The sequence below is a fragment of the Oncorhynchus masou genome, unplaced genomic scaffold (assembly GCF_036934945.1).
Source record: "Oncorhynchus masou masou isolate Uvic2021 unplaced genomic scaffold, UVic_Omas_1.1 unplaced_scaffold_1395, whole genome shotgun sequence".
NCBI classification, from domain to species: domain Eukaryota; kingdom Metazoa; phylum Chordata; class Actinopteri; order Salmoniformes; family Salmonidae; genus Oncorhynchus; species Oncorhynchus masou.
In genome coordinates this window covers 150,215-159,588 of record NW_027003875.1, presented here as the reverse complement: position 1 = coordinate 159,588, position 9,374 = coordinate 150,215, and the positions used below count along the sequence as shown (strand labels likewise).

General features: G+C 44.0%; 1 pseudogene; it reads left to right on the top strand.

Annotated features, from left to right (window-relative positions):
• Positions 1-2,767: 2,767 nt before the first annotated feature.
• On the top strand, positions 2,768-8,303 carry LOC135530604 (medium-chain acyl-CoA ligase ACSF2, mitochondrial-like; annotated as a pseudogene).
• The last annotated feature ends 1,071 nt before the right edge of the window (positions 8,304-9,374 follow it).

Genomic DNA, 9,374 nt, shown 5'->3' with positions numbered 1-9,374 from the left:
GTCTAGGACACCCTGTCCAGGACACAGACCCTGTCCAGGACACAGACGACCCTGTCTAGGACACAGACGACCCTGTTTAGACACAGACGACCCTGTCTAGGACACAGACGACCCTGTCTAGGACACAGACGACCCTGTCCAGGACACAGACGACCCTGTCTAGGACACAGACGCCCGCTGTCTAGGACACAGACCCCTTCCAACAGTATTAGTCTGTCTGATGTCTACTGGTCTGTAGGGAACAACAGTATTAGTCTGTCTACTGGTCTGTAGGAAACAACAGTATTAGTCTGTCTACTGGTAGGGAACTATCAGTCTGTCTACTGGTCTGAACAACAGTATCAGTCTGTCTACTGGTCTGTAGGGAACAACAGTATTAGTCTGTCTACTGGTCTGTAGGGAACAACAGTATTAGTCTGTCTACTGGTCTGTAGGGAACAACAGTATTAGTCTGTCTACTGGTCTGTAGGGAAACAACAGTATCAGTCTGTCTACTGGTCTGTAGGGAACAACAGTATCAGTCTGTCTACTGGTCTGTAGGGAACAACAGTATTAGTCTGTCTGATGTCTACTGGTCTGTAGGGAACAACAGTATCAGTCTGTCTACTGGTCTGTAGGGAACAACAGTATTAGTCTGTCTACTGGTCTGTAGGGAACAACAGTATCAGTCTGTCTACTGGTCTGTAGGGAACAACAGTATTAGTCTGTCTACTGGTCTGTAGGGAACAACAGTATCAGTCTGTCTACTGGTCTGTAGGGAACAACAGTATTAGTCTGTCTACTGGTCTGTAGGAACAACAGTATTAGTCTGTCTACTGGTCTGTAGGGAACAACAGTATTAGTCTGTCTGACTGGTCTGTAGGGAACAACAGTATTAGTCTGTCTACTGGTCTGTAGGGAACAACAGTATTAGTCTGTCTACTGGTCTGTAGGGAACAACAGTATTAGTCTGTCTGATGTCTACTGGTCTGTAGGGGAACAACAGTATTAGTCTGTCTGATGTCTACTGGTCTGTAGGGAACAACAGTATTAGTCTGTCTACTGGTCTGTAGGGAACAACAGTATTAGTCTGTCTGATGTCTACTGGTCTGTAGGGAACAACAGTATCAGTCTGTCTACTGGTCTGTAGGGAACAACAGTATTAGTCTGTCTGATGTCTACTGGTCTGTAGGGAACAACATTATCAGTCTGTCTGATGTCGACTGGTCTGTAGGGAACAACAGTATCAGTCTGTCTACTGGTCTGTAGGGAACAACAGTATTAGTCTGTCTACTGGTCTGTATTAGGTCTGACTGGTCTGTAGGGAACAACAGTATCACTGGTCTGTAGGGAACAACAGTATCAGTCTGGTCTGTAGGGAACAACAGTATTAGTCTGTCTACTGGTCTGTAGGGAACAACAGTATCAGTCTGTCTACTGGTCTGTAGGGAACAACAGTATTAGTCTGTCTACTGGTCTGTAGGGAACAACAGTATTAGTCTGTCTACTGGTCTGTGGGGAGGTACAACAGTATTAGTCTGTCTACTGGTCTGTAGGGAACAACAGTATTAGTCTGTCTACTGGTCTGTAGGGAACAACAGTATTAGTCTGTCTGATGTCTACTGGTCTGTAGGGAACAACAGTATTAGTTTGTCTACTGGTCTGTAGGGAACAACAGTATCAGTCTGTCTACTGGTCTGTAGGAACAACAGTATTAGTCTGTCTACTGGTCTGTAGGGAAGTCTGTCTAACAGTATTAGTCTGTCTACTGGTCTGTAGGGAACAACAGTATTAGTCTGTCTGATGTCTACTGGTCTGTAGGGAACAACAGTATCAGTCTGTCTACTGGTCTGTAGGGAACAACAGGGAACAACAGTATCAGTCTGTCTACTGGTCTGTAGGGAACAACAGTATCAGTCTGTCTGATGTCTACTGGTCTGTAGGGAACAACAGTATTAGTCTGTCTACTGGTCTGTAGGGAACAACAGTATCAGTCTGTCTACTGGTCTGTAGGGAACAACAGTATTAGTCTGTCTACTGGTCTGTAGGGAACAACAGTATTAGTCTGTCTAATGTCTACTGGTCTGTAGGGAACAACAGTATTAGTCTGTCTACTGGTCTGTAGGGAACAACAGTATCAGTCTGTCTACTGGTCTGTAGGGAACAACAGTATCAGTCTGTCTACTGGTCTGTAGGGAACAACAGTATTAGTCTGTCTACTGGTCTGTAGGGAACAACAGTATCAGTCTGTCTACTGGTCTGTAGGGAACAACAGTATTAGTCTGTCTACTGGTCTGTAGGGAACAACAGTATTAGTCTGTCTACTGGTCTGTAGGGAACAACAGTATTAGTCTGTCTACTGGTCTGTAGGGAACAACAGTATTAGTCTGTCTACTGGTCTGTAGGGAACAACAGTATTAGTCTGTCTACTGGTCTGTAGGGAACAACAGTATCAGTCTGTCTACTGGTCTGTAGGGAACAACAGTATTAGTCTGTCTGATGTCTACTGGTCTGTAGGGAACAACAGTATTAGTCTGTCTCAACAGATGTCTACTGGTCTGTAGGGAACAACAGTATCAGTCTGTCTACTGGTCTGTAGGGAACAACAGTATTAGTCTGTCTACTGGTCTGTAGGGAACAACAGTATTAGTCTGTCTAATGTCTACTGGTCTGTAGGGAACAACAGTATTAGTCTGTCTACTGGTCTGTAGGGAACAACAGTATTAGTCTGTCTACTGGTCTGTAGGGAACAACAGTATTAGTCTGTCTGATGTCTACTGGTCTGTAGGGAACAACAGGAAGTCCTAAAGGTGCCACCCTCTCCCACCACAACATCGTCAACAACGCCTATTTTGTGGGTCTACGTCTGGGATTCAACTGGAAGGTCAGTGGAGACATGAGACTATTATTATCTCTCTCTGTGTCTCTTTCTTTCTTTCTCTCTCTCTCTGTGACTCTCTTTCTCTCTCTGTGACTCTCTTTTCTCACTGTGACTCTCTTAGGGAATCTCTCTCTCTGTGACTCTCTTTCTCTCGGTGACTCTCTTTCTCTTAGTCTCTCTGTGTGACTCTCTTTCTCTCTCTGTGTGACTCTCTTTCTCTGTGACTCTCTCTCTCTCTATGACTCTCTCTCTGTGACTCTTTCTCTCTCTCTGTGTCTCTTTCTCTCTCTGTGACTCTCTCTCTCTCTCTCTGTGACTCTGACTCTCTCTCTGTGTCTCTCTCTCTCTCTCTCTCTTTGTGACTCTCTCTGTCTCTCTTTCTCTCTCTCTGTGACTCTCTCTCTCTGTCTCTCTCTCTCTGTGACTTTCTCTCTCTCTCTCTCTCTGTGTCTCTTTTCTCTCTCTCTGACTTTCTCTCTCTCTGTGACTCTTTCTCTCTCTCTGTGTGTGTCTCTCTCTCTGTCTCTTTTCTCTCTCTCTGTGACTTTCTCTCTCTCTGTCAATCTCTCTCTGTGTCTCTTTCTCTCTCTCTCTCTGACCCTGTGTCTCTCTTTCTCTGTCTCTCTCTTGCTGTGTCTCTCTCTCTATCTACTTTTCTCATGTAACCTCTGCTCTTTTTGCTTCCCCCTTCAGCCTATAAGAGCGTGTGTTCCTGTTCCCCTTTACCACTGCATAGGCTCAGTGATCGGAGGGATGTGCATGGCACTGCATGGCATCACCCTGGTCTTCCCTCTGCTGGGTACGACAGCCGTGCCAACCTGGAGGCCATTCAGAATGAAAGGTAGTAAAGTTTAGGAACCTATTCCTTAAGTGACTTACACATCCTGAGACTTACAATAGAGATATTTCACGTCAGTCTGTTGTAATAAGAATAATATAAATAGCTGCCCCTGAGCACATTGAGAATGAACCTCTATAATACACTAAATACCTCTCTGTGTTCTCTGTTTCAGGTGTAATTTCCTCTACGGAACTCCTACCATGTACATTGACATGCTTGGACAGCCTGACCTACACAACTATGACTTCGTCCTCAGTTGAATCTAGTGAGAGATTTGAGGTTTGTTTGTGTCGACTGTTGTTTGATGGCTGGAAATACATAAAAATAAACTGAATTGCTGTGGTAAAGTTTAAGCTGAAAGGGGTCATTTGCAGTTGCTACATCCATTATTTTGGACAGTATATCACAAAAGGGAGTACGCCCCTCACATTTTTGTAAATATTTGAGTATATCTTTTCATGTGACAACACTGAAGAAGACTGTCAGTGCTCAGCACATACGCCGTACACTGTATCAAATTGGTCTGCGTGGCTGTCGTCCCAGAAGGAGGCCTCTTCTAAAGATGATGCACAAGAAAGATTACTGGAATCATGTCCTGTGGTCTGATGAGACCAAGATAAACTTATTTGGTTCAGATGGTGTCAAGCGTGTGTGGCGGCAACCAGGTGAGGAGTACAAAGACAAGTGTGTCTTGCCTACAGTCAAGCATGGTGGTGGGAGTGTCATGGTCTGGGGCTGCATGAGTGCTGCCGGCACTGGGGAGCTACAGTTCATTGAGGGAACCATGAATGCCAACATGTACTGTGACATACTGAAGCAGAGCATGATCCCCCCCCTTCGGAGACCGCAGGGCAGTATTCCAACATGATAACGACCCCAAACACACCTCCAAGACGACCACTGCCTTGCTAAAGAAGCTGAGGGTAAAGGTAATGGACTGGCCAAGCATGTCTCCAGACCTAAACCCTATTGAGCATCTGTGGGGCATCCCTCAAATGGAAGGTGGAGGAGTGCAAGGTCTCTAACATCTACCAGCTCCGTGATGTCGTCATGGAGGAGTGGAAGAGGACTCCAGTGGCAACCTGTGAAGCTCTGGTGAACTCCATGCCCACGAGGGTTAAGGCAGTGCTGGAAAATCATGGTGGCCACACAAAATATCGACACTTTGGGCCCAATTTGGACATTTTCACTTAGGGGTGTACTCACTTTTGTTGCCAGCAGTTTAGACATTAATGGCTGTATGTTGAGTTATTTTGAGGGGACAGCAAATGTACACTGTTATACAAGCTGTACACTCACTACTTTACATTGTAGCAAAGTGTAATTCTTCAGTGTTGTCACATGAAACGATATACTCAAATATTTACAAAAATGTGAGGGGTGTACTCACTTTTGTGATATACTGTATATATTAAATTCATGTACCCATTGATTCTTGAATAATATAACTTACAAATGCGAGCTTAGTTCAGCTGTCGTACCACCATAACCAAAAATAAAAGTCTGTTTTACTCCAGTGTTTGTAAACGTTAGTCTGGAGCCCTGTTTTAACCCTGTTTTGAGGTTCTTGACTAACATTTTTTCAGTTAAGGGTCTCTGGTGCCACTATCAATTTCAGCTGGTGGCACCAGTCCATGATTTTGGTTGCACCAATATTTTGTTACTCAATATAAACATGTTATAACGGGGCGGCAGTGTAGCCTAGTGGTTAGAGCTTTGGACTACTAACCGAAAGGTTGCAAGTTCGAATCCCCGAGCTGACAAGGTACAAATCTGTCATTCTGCCCCTGAACAGGCAGTTAACCCACTGTTCCTAGGCCATCATTGAAAATAAGAATTTGTTCTTAACTGACTTGCCTGGTAAAATAAATAATAATCTTATGAAGTCATTGACTGTAGTTTAAAAAGGTGGTATGATTAAATAAATACATTTTTCAATCAAACATGTCCAAGCAGTAATGCATGATTCAGGTCATTTTGATCTGCAACCTAAACCAATCGCTAAGTCCCTCCCCCCAAACCGCTGACATAAATTAAACACAGAAGACCCTTACTAATTAGGAAGCTCTCTGATATGTTGTGATGGACTGTCATTATAAATGCTTCACGGGAACCTGGTCAAATTAGGTTTGTAGTGTGGCTAGCCACTGAATGGCTCTGAAGTCACCTTCAGCATGCAGTCAAAGCTACTAACCACTTTTGGACATAATCTAGTGTTCTCAAATCGTATCCGGATGTCGACAGCAGATATGAGTTGAATCCATAATATGGTAAACTTAGCTGGCTTCCATACATTTTAGAGAAAACAAGTTATATTAAGTGGCTAGCTAACTAGCTAGCATTAGCAATGTTTGGTGGTCAATGAGACTGAGAGCTAGCTAACCAGCTGAGTTAGCTAACATTGTAACAAAATAATAATTTAGAAAAATCCTCAAAGGCTCTGGATTTCAGAATCACAGTAGCAAGCATTGGAACGCTGCGATTGGTTGCCCAAAATTCTGGGGTGAGGCTTAGCGAAGTCAATTAGCTTATTGTTGCTATATTTTTGTATTTTATTGTCAAACTAGGGCTCTGGAAATGTCAGATTTGTTTTGCTCAATAGAGATCCATTGGCCTACATGTTTGTGTGCACTAGCTAATAGGCTAATTCATTTGGGACTAATTCACCACTAAATGAAAACTGAAAACACATTAGCTAGACTCGCTAATTGTGAATATGCTGATGTTTAGCCGTGTAATTGATTAATTGCAGTAAATTGAATGCCCTAAAAACAATCCAGTGATAGTCTACTAGGACTCAGCGCTAACGTGTACCTCACGCTCTCTGCATCTCAAAGACATAACAGAAATGTCTCGTTTATATTAACGGTGCCTGTCGCTCAATATTGAGAGTTGAGAAAGTGATCATACCCCTAGAAAGTGGAGACCTTTCCCTCTTCAACTAACATGTTTTCAAAACTTGTGTTTTTCATGCAACTGCATTTTGAAAGAGAGCATTTCTCTTCCACTAAATAGATAGTTGGAAGGAGAGGGGCGTGGCTGGCTCATCACAGCAGCTGGCCCGGCGAAATGGACACTTTCATGGCAGGACTCAATTCACTTTACTTTAGCGTACTGCTTGACCAAGTCATGATTTTATCCGGCCAAAACAATAGAAGTTTTGAGTGAGGTGACCAGCAGTTTTTCTACATCCACAGCCAAGTCAAAGGGTCACAAAATGAGACTAAATAGTCTCTGTCTGATGCCCTCCTAAAACAATCATTTGTATATTATGGATTGCTCTAAAACAATCATTTGTATATTATGGATTGTCAGGCAATCTTTCATCCATTGTCAGCTCTCTATGAATTTGAGAGTGGTTACATGTCTCCGCCCCAATCCCTCAGATTTTTACCAAAACAGTGGCGGGGTGTCAATTTGTTTTATTTTTTGTTTTATCAACTCAGATTTGAAGTAATATAATGTATTGGTAATACAGTTATAGTATTTGTGAAGGGTGGCGGTTGATTAATATGCTGTATAAAGCAGTAGTATAGTATTTGTGCCCCGGTAGGATGGTGGTTGTGATTTCTGTTGTTGTGTTCCAGGGTTTACGGGTGGGTCTCTTTGTCCTCCAGAAGTCATGAGGAAACTCAAAACTGATATGAATGTCAAGGATATGATAGTAAGTCCTTCCCATCTTTTTCTCTGTCTGTGTATAATATACATTTACATTTAAGTCATTTAGCAGACGCTCTTATCCAGAGCGACTTACAAATTGGATACTTTATCATCTGTATGGGGTAACACAACGTTCCCTTGGTAACATCAGATAGGCTATGGGACCACAGAGAACAGCCCTGCGGCATTTGTTGGTTACCCACGAGACAACGAGGAACTGAAGACTGAGACAGTGGGATGTATCCTGAACCACGCTGAGGTATCAAAACTTAACTGACACCAGACTGTGTGTGTGTGTGTGTGTGTGTGTGAGCAAGTGAGAGGACAGAGACAGAGAAGAGAGAGTCATGTGTCTAATGTCAGGCTCCTAATTCATCTACATGCAGTATGTGTAATGTTTATACTCCTCCTTCTTTAAAACACACATGAAACCCTACCTGTGTTCTCCTGGCCAGGCGAAGGTGGTGGATGTGTCCTCTGGAGAGGTGGTTCCTCTGGGGATCCAGGAGAGCTGCTGATCAGAGCTTACCTGTTATGTTGGAGTACTGGGAGGACCCAGACAAGACCAGTGAGGCTATCGCCAAAGACCGCTGGTACAGAACCGGGTAAGAAATGAGATGGAGAAAGAGACGGAGGGAGCGAGCGAGAGATAAAGACACACAGAGAAACAAACAGATGAAAAGTGAGCGCGAGCATCAACTGTGAATGTCTCCACAGTGACATAGCCAGTCTGGACAGGTTTGGGTACTGCCGTATAGTGGGACGTATAAAGGACATGATCATACGTGGAGGAGAGAACATCTACCCTGCTGAGATAGAGAAGTTCCTTCACACCCATCCCAACGTACAGGAGGCCCAGGTGAGAACCACACCCATCCCAACGTACAGGAGGCCCAGGTGAGAACCACACCCATCCCAACGTACAGGAGGCCCAGGTGAGAACCACACCATCTCAACGTGGGACCCATCCCCAACATACAGGAGGCCCAGGTGTTTATTTTCTCTCCCTGTCTTGTCCACCTCCTTCTCCCCAGGACATTGGCGTGAGAGATGAGAGGTTGGGGGAACAGGTGTGTGCCTGTATCAGACTGAAGGAGGGCTTGGACTGCATAGAGAGGAGATCAGAGACTTCTGCAAGGGACAGGTGAGACAGAAAGGAACAAGTCACCTGGGGATTGAACACAGATGGTTATCCCAGATGGTTATCCCAGATGGTTATCCTAGATGGTTATCCCAGATGGTTATCCCACTCCCCAGATGGTTATCCCACTGGGTTGAAGTCATTTTACCCAGATGGTTATCCCACTGAGGTGAAGTCGTTTAACCAGATGGTTATCCCACTGAGGTGAAGTCGTTTTAACCAGATGGTTATCCCAGATGGTTATCCACTGGGTGAAGTCGTTTTAACCAGATGGTTATCCCACTGACTGAAGGAGATGGTTATCCCACTGAGGTGAAGTCGTTTTAACCAGATGGTTATCCCACTGAGGTGAAGGTTTTAACCAGATGGTTATCCCACTGAGGTTGAAGTCGTTTTAACCAGATGGTTATCCCAGATGGTTATCCCACTGGGTTGAAGAACCAGATGGTTATCCCACTGGGTTGAAGTTTTTTTAACCAGATGGTTATCCCACTGGGTTGAAGTTGTTTTAACCAGATGGTTATCCACTGGGTTGAAGTTGTTTTAACCAGATGGTTATCCCACTGGGTTGAAGTCGTTTTAACCAGATGGTTATCCCACTGGGTGAAGTCGTTTTAACCAGATGGTTATCCCACTGGGTTGAAGTTGTTTTAACAGATGGTTATCCACTGGGTTGAAGTCGTTTTAACCAGATGGTTATCCCACTGGGTTTAAGTCGTTTTAACCAGATGGTTATCCCACTGGGTTGAAGTTGTTTAACCAGATGGTTATCCACTGGGTTGAAGTCGTTTTAACCAGATGGTTATCCCACTGAAGTCGTTTTAACCAGATGGTTATCCCACTGGGTTGAAGTTGTTTTAACCAGATGGTTA